This window comes from Erythrolamprus reginae, chromosome 6 (genome assembly GCF_031021105.1).
Source record: "Erythrolamprus reginae isolate rEryReg1 chromosome 6, rEryReg1.hap1, whole genome shotgun sequence".
Taxonomy (NCBI): Eukaryota; Metazoa; Chordata; class Lepidosauria; order Squamata; family Dipsadidae; genus Erythrolamprus; species Erythrolamprus reginae.
Genome location: NC_091955.1, coordinates 9,494,599 through 9,503,729, shown reverse-complemented (window position 1 = coordinate 9,503,729; position 9,131 = coordinate 9,494,599). Strand labels below are relative to the sequence as shown.

Here is a 9,131-nt window from a genome sequence, read left to right as displayed (position 1 = left end):
GTTAAAGGGTTAAATAAGGTTCAGGAGAGAAGTGTTTTTAATAGGAAAATGAACACAAGAACAAGGGGTCACAATCTGAGGTTAGTTGGGGAAAAGATTAGAAGCAACGTGAGAAAATATTATTTTACTGCAAGAGTAGTAGATGCTTGGAACAAACTTCCAGCAGACGTGGTTGGTAAATCCACAGTAACTGAATTTAAACATGCCTAGGACAAACATATATCCATCCTAAGATAAAATACAGGAAATAGGGTAAGGGCAGACTAGATGGACTTTGAGGTTTTTTTCTGCCGTCAATCTTCTATGTTTCTAGATGAACCAGGACCGTCTGGGCATGGTTGGCCTGTGTGGCTGTCAGAGAAGTTGGACAGTGAGGAGGAGGGAGAGATTGGGTGTGAGGGTCCTGCAGAGGCTATAGAGCCCCCAACTGGGGCTTTGCCTGAGTCTGACAAGGAAGAGGAGATAATGGATCCTATCCTGGATGCAAGAGTGAGAAGGATGCGGGGGAGGCAAGAGCAGTTACGCAGACTCAGAAGGGGGACTTGAGCACAGCTGTGCACAGTCTGTACTCCCACGATGTATATATAAGGGGGAGAAGTTGAGAGGTTCCCTTTGCAGAAAATCAATCTTTGATCCTTCGAAGGAAAAGTGTAATTTTGGTTTTGAAACCATTTGTTTTGGAAATCTAGCTTATCAGCTCTGCCTCCCGCTTGAACTTTGGCTGCCAAAATGTATTCCTTGGTCCTAGTTTATGCTTCTCAACAAACCTTATTGTAAATAGACCATTTCATTTTGAACCTCTGGGTCTGAGCCTTCATTGGCAGTTAATTGCTGCTCGTTTGCCGAATGAGACAGAACATGAAGTTTCAACTCATTGCAAAAAAAACTTCTGGTAAATAGCGCATTGATTCGGGGACATTTTTGACCGGCTGTACTTCTAAGTCTTCTGAGGTCAGATTGACAATTCTATATTTTGGAGGATGGGGTATTTCCCCCACTTGTAATTTATTTATTTATTTATGTATTTTATTTATTCATTTGTACAATACATAAATACATAGGAAGAAAATAGACATGTGATAATATAAAAGAGGGTGAAAGTGAACTTAGAGGAGAGGATATATGAAAGAAAGAAAATATATATGATAAGTGAGAGAAAGGAAAGACAATTGGACAGAGGACGAAAGGCACACCAGTGCACTTATGTACGCCCCTTACTGGCCTCTTAGGAACCTGGAGAGGTCAATCGTGGAGAGTCTAAGGGAGAAGTGTTGGGGGCTAGGGGTTGACACAATTGAGTCCGGTAATGAGTTCCACGCTTCGACAACTCGATTGTTGAAATCATATTTTTTACAGTCAAGTTTGGCGCGGTTCGTATTAAGTTTGAATCTGTTGCGTGCTCTTGTGTTGTTGCGGTTGAAGCTGAAGTAGTCATTGACCGGTAGGACGTTGCAGCATATGATCTTGTGGGCAATACTCAGATCGTGTTTTAGGCGTCGTAGTTCTAGGCTTTCTAAGCCTAGGATTGTTAGTCTATTTTCGTAGGATATTCTGTTTCGAGTGGAGGAGTTTGCAAGGCAAACACCTTCCAGCGAGCTATAACTGGGAGAGATTGGCAAAAAAAGAGGAGTTGAAAGGCGGTGGTGTAATCAGCACAAACTTTAATGGACGTAAATACTTACAAGAGTAAACCTGCAGTGCTCCTGGGAATAGACGCTTGGGTATACATACATACCCAGTCACCATCTTTCAGCGCCTGGGGGCAAATACGGATTTTTCTACAGCATTCACACAACACAGCTGCCACCACTCTGACTATTCGCACAATGGTTCCCACAACGAGCAGCAAACTCTTTCCCAGAAGACTAAAGGTTGAGGGTTACTTTTGCAATCTTCTCCAGACCCAGGATGTCGGTTTTTACCGGAGTACTGGCAATCTTTACTGAACCATCTTTCAGCTGTGGCGAGGGGGGCGTTCGCCCAGGTTCGCCTTGTGCACCAGTTGCGACCCTACTTGGACCGGGAGTCACTGCTCACAGTCACTCATGCCCTCATCGCCTCGAGGCTCGACTACTGTAACGCTCTCTACATGGGGCTACCTTTGAAAAATGTTCGGAAACTTCAGATCGTGCAGAATGCAGCTGCGAGAGCAATCATGGGTTTCCCTAGGTATGCCCATGTTACACCAACACTCCGCAGTCTGCATTGGTTGCCGATCGGTTTCCGGTCACAATACAAAGTGTTGGTTATGACCTATAAAGCCCTTCATGGCACTGGACCAGATTATCTCCGGGACCGCCTTCTGCTGCACGAATCCCAGCGACCAGTTAGGTCCCACAGAGTGGATCTTCTCCGGGTCCCATTAACTAAACAATGTCGCTTGGCGGGACCTAGGGAAAGAGCCTTCTCTGTGGCGGCCCCGGCCCTCTGGAACCAATTTCCCCCAGAGATTAGAATTGCCCCCACCCTCCTTGCCTTTCGTAAGCTACTTAAAACCCACCTCTGCTGCCAGGCATGGGGGAATTGAGATCCTCTTTCCCCCTAGGCCTTTACAATTCTATGCATGGTATGTATGTATGTATGTTTGGTTTTTATATTAATGGGTTTTTAATCGTTTTTAGTATTGGATTACTATTGTACACTGTTTTATTGTTGCTGTTAGCCGCCCCGAGTCTCCGGAGAGGGGCGGCATACAAATCCAATAAATAAAATAAATAAATAAATAAATCTTCCAGACACTGAGGGACTGCAAAAATTTTTACTACCACACTATGGGCATGGCTTATTTTGTGGGTGTGACATTTTAAAATGGCCTAACCTCGGATACAGCACTCTTAAACTGACTGAACATTCCATGTGTTGTTTCAATTCGAAAGAAATGTTTCTCAGGTATAATGAATCATAGTCAGAATAAAATCACTGCAGGTTTATTCTGCCATGGCATGTTGGTGCCAGTGGGCAGGATTTAAAGCCTTAATACACAACACACTGAGCATTGATTAATCATGAGTTCAAAGCAAACAATTAAAAATGTATGAGTAACTAACTAATAACCTTATACAACTTCTCAGTGACTACATCTGGCCTCAGTGAGTCTACATCTCAGGCTGTTATAAGCGATAGATAGATAGATAGATAGATAGATGGATGGATGGATGGATGGATGGATGGATGGATGGATGGATGGACAGTCAGGAAGACAGACAGACAGGCAGGCAGGCAGACAGACAGATATGGATGGAGAGACAGAGAACATAGTTCCCTCTAAGCTGAGCAGTGAGCAATCGCTCACTTAAAAATCATCATCAACTCAGAGTTTTCCAGACCTGCCCAGAAGCCGAGAGGGAAAGAGTGAGAGGGAAGGAGAGAGAGAGGAAGAGAGGAAGAGAGAGAAACAGATAGAAAAAAGAGAGGAAGGAAAAGAGAAAGAAAAAGAATGGGAGTAAGGAAGAGAGAAAGAAAATCAAAATCTAGTTTGAAACTAGCTCAACTATGTGGCATTTTGATATTGATAGAGTTGCCCTATTATGAGCTCACTGTTATAGACACACAGTACAGTATTTTATTTTGAAATTCTCTGAGGCAAAACAGGGTGGGTTTTTATTTATTTATTTGTTTGTTTGTTTTTTATTTATTTATTTATTATTTCTGTGCCGCCCAGTCCTGAAGGGACTGCCGCTCAGACAGGAACACTGACAGAGAGACAGACATTGAGATAGATAGAAGATAGATAGATAGATAGATAGATAGATAGATAGATAGATAGATATAGATGATAGATAGATCGATAGAGAGAGAGACAGACAGGCAGACAGAGAAAGATAGATAGACAGACAGACAGAGACAGACAGACATGGGGAGAGACAGAGAGACAGACAGTGAGATAGATTGATGATAGATAGATAGATTGATAGATAGATAGATGATAGATATAGATGATAGATAGATCGATAGAGAGAGAGAGAAAGACAGACAGGCAGACAGAGAAAGATAGACAGACAGACAAACAGACAGACAGACAGACAGACAGACAGACAGACAGACAGACAGATAGATAGATAGATGATGGATAGATGATAGATAGATAGATATAGATATAGATGATAGAGAGAGAGAAAGAAAGACAGGCAGACAGAGAAACAAAGATGATAGATAGATAGATAGATAGATAGATAGATAGATAGATAGATAGATAGATAGATAGATAGATGATGGATAGATGATAGATAGATAGATAGATAGATAGATAGACTAGATAGATGATAGATATACAGTAGATGATAGAGAGAGAGAAAGAGAGACAGACAGGCAGGCAGAGAAACAAAGATGATAGATAGATAGATAGATAGATAGATAGATAGATGATGGATAGATGATAGATAGATAGATAGATAGATATAGATAGATAGATGATGGATAGATGATAGATAGATAGATAGATAGATAGATGATGGATAGATGATAGATAGATAGATAGATAGATGATGGATAGATGATAGATAGATAGATAGATAGATAGATAGATGATGGATAGATGATAGATAGATAGATAGATAGATAGATAGATAGATAGATAGATAGATAGATAGACTAGATAGATGATAGATATACAGTAGATGATAGAGAGAGAGAAAGAGAGACAGACAGGCAGGCAGAGAAACAAAGATGATAGATAGATAGATAGATAGATAGATAGATAGATAGATAGATAGATAGATAGATAGATAGATGATGGATAGATGATAGATAGATAGATAGATAGATAGATAGATAGATAGATAGATAGATATAGATAGATAGATGATGGATAGATGATAGATAGATAGATAGATAGATAGATAGATAGATAGATAGATAGATAGATGATGGATAGATGATAGATAGATAGATAGATAGATAGATAGATGATGGATAGATGATAGATAGATAGATAGATAGATAGATAGATAGATAGATAGATGATGGATAGATGATAGATAGATAGATAGATAGATAGATAGATAGACTAGATAGATGATAGATATAGATGATAGAGAGATAGAGAGAGAGAGAGAGAGAAAGAGAGACAGACAGGCAGGCAGAGAAACAAAGATGATAGATAGATAGATAGATAGATAGATAGATAGATAGATGATAGATAGATAGATAGATAGATAGATGATGGATAGATGATAGATAGATAGATAGATAGATAGATAGATAGATGATGGATAGATGATAGATAGATAGATAGATAGATAGATGATGGATAGATGATAGATAGATAGATAGATAGATAGATAGATAGATGATGGATAGATGATAGATAGATAGATAGATAGATAGATAGATAGATAGATAGATAGATAGATAGATAGATAGATGATGGATAGATGATAGATAGATAGATAGACTAGATAGATGATAGATATAGATGATAGAGAGATAGAGAGAGAGAGAGAGAGAAAGAGAGACAGACAGGCAGGCAGAGAAACAAAGATGATAGATAGATAGATAGATAGATAGATAGATAGATAGATAGATGATAGATAGATAGATAGATAGATGATGGATAGATGATAGATAGATAGATAGATAGATAGATAGATAGATAGATAGATAGATGATGGATAGATGATAGATAGATAGATAGATAGATAGATAGATGATGGATAGATGATAGATAGATAGATAGATGATGGATAGATGATGGATAGATAGATAGATAGATAGATAGATAGATAGATAGACTAGATAGATGATAGATATAGATGATAGAGAGATTGAGAGAGAGAGAGAAAGAGAGACAGACAGGCAGGCAGGCAGAGAAACAAAGATAGATCGATAGATCTATAGATAAACAGATGGACAGACATACAGACAGACGGATGATAGATTAGATCAGTTTTCAGCCCACCGCCTCCCTTGGTGCTGAAAACTCATCCTCAGTGCCCCCACCCCACCCCCTTCAGATGGGCGTAGATTGGTGGTCAGGTGACCAGCTAGACGTAGCCAACTTGTAAAATGTGGTGAAACACACTTAACAATGCTCTTGCTTAGCAAGTTCCCCCCGCCCCACCCAAAAAAGCAGCACCAATGATGAAGAATCCCCCTAAGAAAACCCAAGTAAGAAAATGCTGAGGGAGGGGGGAAAGAGAGAACCCTTCTGAATTCTGCACATTCAGAAGACATTACGGCATTGTCCGAAATATATTTGCAGTCAAAGCAGGACATTGTTCTATTAATAGTGCCCTGGCCATGCCAGACCCTGTTGAAGAATTTCGTTTTTTGCACGAAGAAAAGAGTTCTCTTTGTTTGCTAATTGCAGCCTCGGCAACGCAGGGCTGCTCCTACCACGGTTTGTTTCAGGGGGACACAGTCAGCTGCTGAGATCGGGACACAATAAGCCCTGGTTCGGGCCAAGGAATTTGTCCTCTCCTTTCTCAGCCTCTGCAGGTCCCAAATTCAGAAGACCTTGCTTGCTCTTGGGGTGGCTTACAATAGAATAACAGAGCTGGGAGGGACCCTTGGAGGTCTTCTAGTCCAACCCCCTGATCAGGCAGGAAACCCTGGGCTATTTCAGACGAATCTCTTCTTTAAAATCCTCCAGGGTTGGAGCATATACAGCTTTTGGCGGGCCCCAGGGGAAGAGCCTTCTCTGTGGTGACCCCAGCCCTCTGGAACCAATTCCCCCCTGGAGATTAGAACTGCCCCGACCCCCACCCTCCCTGTCTTTCGTAAACTACTGAAGACTCATTTATACCGCCAGGCATGGGGGAGTTGAGATATTCCTTCCCCCTAGGCCATTACAAGTTATGCATGGTATGTTTGTGTGTATGTTTGGTTTTATAATAGGGGTTTTTAGTTGTTTTTTATTATTGGATTGTACATGTTGTTTTTATTATTGTTGTTGTTATTATTGTTGTTAGCCGCCCCGACTCGAGTCTACGGAGAGGGGCGGCATACAAATCCGATAAATTATTATTATTATTATTATTATTATTATTATTATTATTATTATTATTATTAATTATTATTATTAATTATTATTATTATTTTGGAGGCAAGTTGTTCCACTGATCAATTGTTCCAACTGTCAGGAAATTTCTAATTTTAGGTTGCTTCTTAAGTAGAGGTACCACTGTGTGTCTATATATATATATATATATATTGATTGATTTTGTCCAATACCCAATGAGGGTTTTAGTGGGTATACACATAGTAAAATACATAATGAAGGTTATAGAGGAGATACTCATAGTAAAATATATCTAAGAAAGAATAGAAGAGAAGATATAGGAATAGAACATATCAATGAAAGAATAGAAGAAGAGATATAGGAATAGAAGAGAGGTATAGGAGATATAGGAGAGCAATAGGACAGGGGACGGAAGGCTCTCGAGTGCACTTGTACTCGCCCCTTACTGACCTCTTAGGAATCTGGAGAGGTCAACCGTGGATAATCTAAGGGTAAAGTGTTGGGGGTTTGGGGATGACACTATGGAGTCCGGTAATGAGTTCCACGCTTCGACAATTCGGTTACTGAAGTCATATTTTTTACAGTCAAGTTTGGAGTGGTTAATATTAAGCTTGAATCTGTTGTGTGCTCTTGGTGTTGTTGTGGTTGAAGCTGAAGTAGTCGCCGACATGTTTTTTTGCTGAATTTGAAAATTAAGGGAGACTAGATAGATCTATTTCGGCCTTATTTTGGCCTCATCAGCTAGCCATACCCACTGGGACTTGAACCTGCAACCTTTGCCTTGTAAGGCAGAGAATTATCCTCTAGGCTACAGTATCCAATCCCTTCAGCTCTGCACCAGGGAAGGGTTACATATTTTTGTGTCGAATCACCCTGGTGTATTGAAGGAACATCACAGCTCCTTATTTGCCTCTCGGCCCAACCCAGGGCCATTTCCAAGGCAGTATCCAATCCCTTCATATATATATAAGACTTGTATGCCGCTCCTCTCCGTAGACTCGGGGCGGACTGTGGACTGTGGTCATTGCATTATTTTCTTTCTGCAGGACTTTCATCGAAAACCTGCCAGCTGCTAAGAACCTCCTCGGTCTTCTCTCAATGTCATCATCTGGTGGACCCCGAAAAGTTCATTGGCCTCTGCGAAGAAGACATGTGCCATTGTGCTCAGGACAGAAATTGCCACTGCCCGGTTTTTCTGGAGTATGCTAGGAACTGTGCCCAGCAGGGTGTGATTTTGAAAGTTGGCCAGCCACCAGCGCCTGCAGTAAGTTTTGGGGATTAATGGGGGGTTGGGGTTTTTTTGGTGGTGGTGTTCTGTCGGCTCTCTGGTAAACTCCTCCCAAAAATTCACAGGTACACATTTCAGACACACACACGTTTGAAAATTCAAAACAATGTTCTTTATAATGAAAATTCCCTTAAACCAAGCCCTCTTTTGGTATAGCCAAGAGCACTCGTCTCCAAACAAACTGGTAATTTGTACAAGTCCTTATCAGTTCTGTGATACTTAGCTTGCAGCTGTGAGGCAATTCACAGTCCTTCTTCTTTCACAAAGTGAAACACACTTTGCTCTGGTTAGTTTCAAAGCGGGGAAAAATCAGCACACAAAAGGTCAAAGTCAGTAAAGCAGTCACGAAACACAACGATCAGATAATCCTCCACAATGGCCAAACCCACAAGCTGCTCTTTATAGCAGCCTCACTAATGACCACAGCCCCACCCAACACAGGTGGCCTCGTTTTCTTGATAATAATCTCTCAGTTGTTGCTGCCTATGCATCGCTCTCCGCATGCGTGGCTGTATCATTAACTCTTGTTCTGAATCCAAGGAGGAGCTAGATAATTGATCTCCCCTCTGAGCTGTCTGCCACACTCTCCTCCTCCCTGTCACTCATGTCTTCTTGGTCAGAGGAGCCTTCATCATCAGATTCCACCGGGGGCAAAACAGTCCTGCAGCATGTGGATGTCTCCCCCCACATCCACAGTCCTTGGGCAGGAGCTGGGCCAGAGCTAACCACAACACACAGGAAGCAAATCTAGTGTCAGGCACGTGCACCCAACAGTCGATCAGCTGGAGCTGTGTGTGCAGTTTGATTTCCATTACTTGGATGGCATCGCCCCCCTGTGCTGCCCTTCACTGCCTCTGCCCCATACCATTTCAGGAAGGTGGGTGT

The 9,131-nt window shown here is 41.3% G+C and overlaps 1 protein-coding gene across 1 annotated transcript in view; it reads left to right on the top strand.

The window, feature by feature from the left end:
- The first annotated feature begins 8,004 nt into the window (after positions 1–8,004).
- VWF (von Willebrand factor) overlaps positions 8,005–9,131 on the top strand; it is a 175,648-nt gene continuing 174,521 nt past the window's right edge. The window contains exon 1 of the mRNA XM_070755224.1: positions 8,005–8,311. The gene's annotated coding sequence lies outside the window, so the exon portion shown is untranslated. The remainder of the gene's footprint in view (positions 8,312–9,131) is intronic.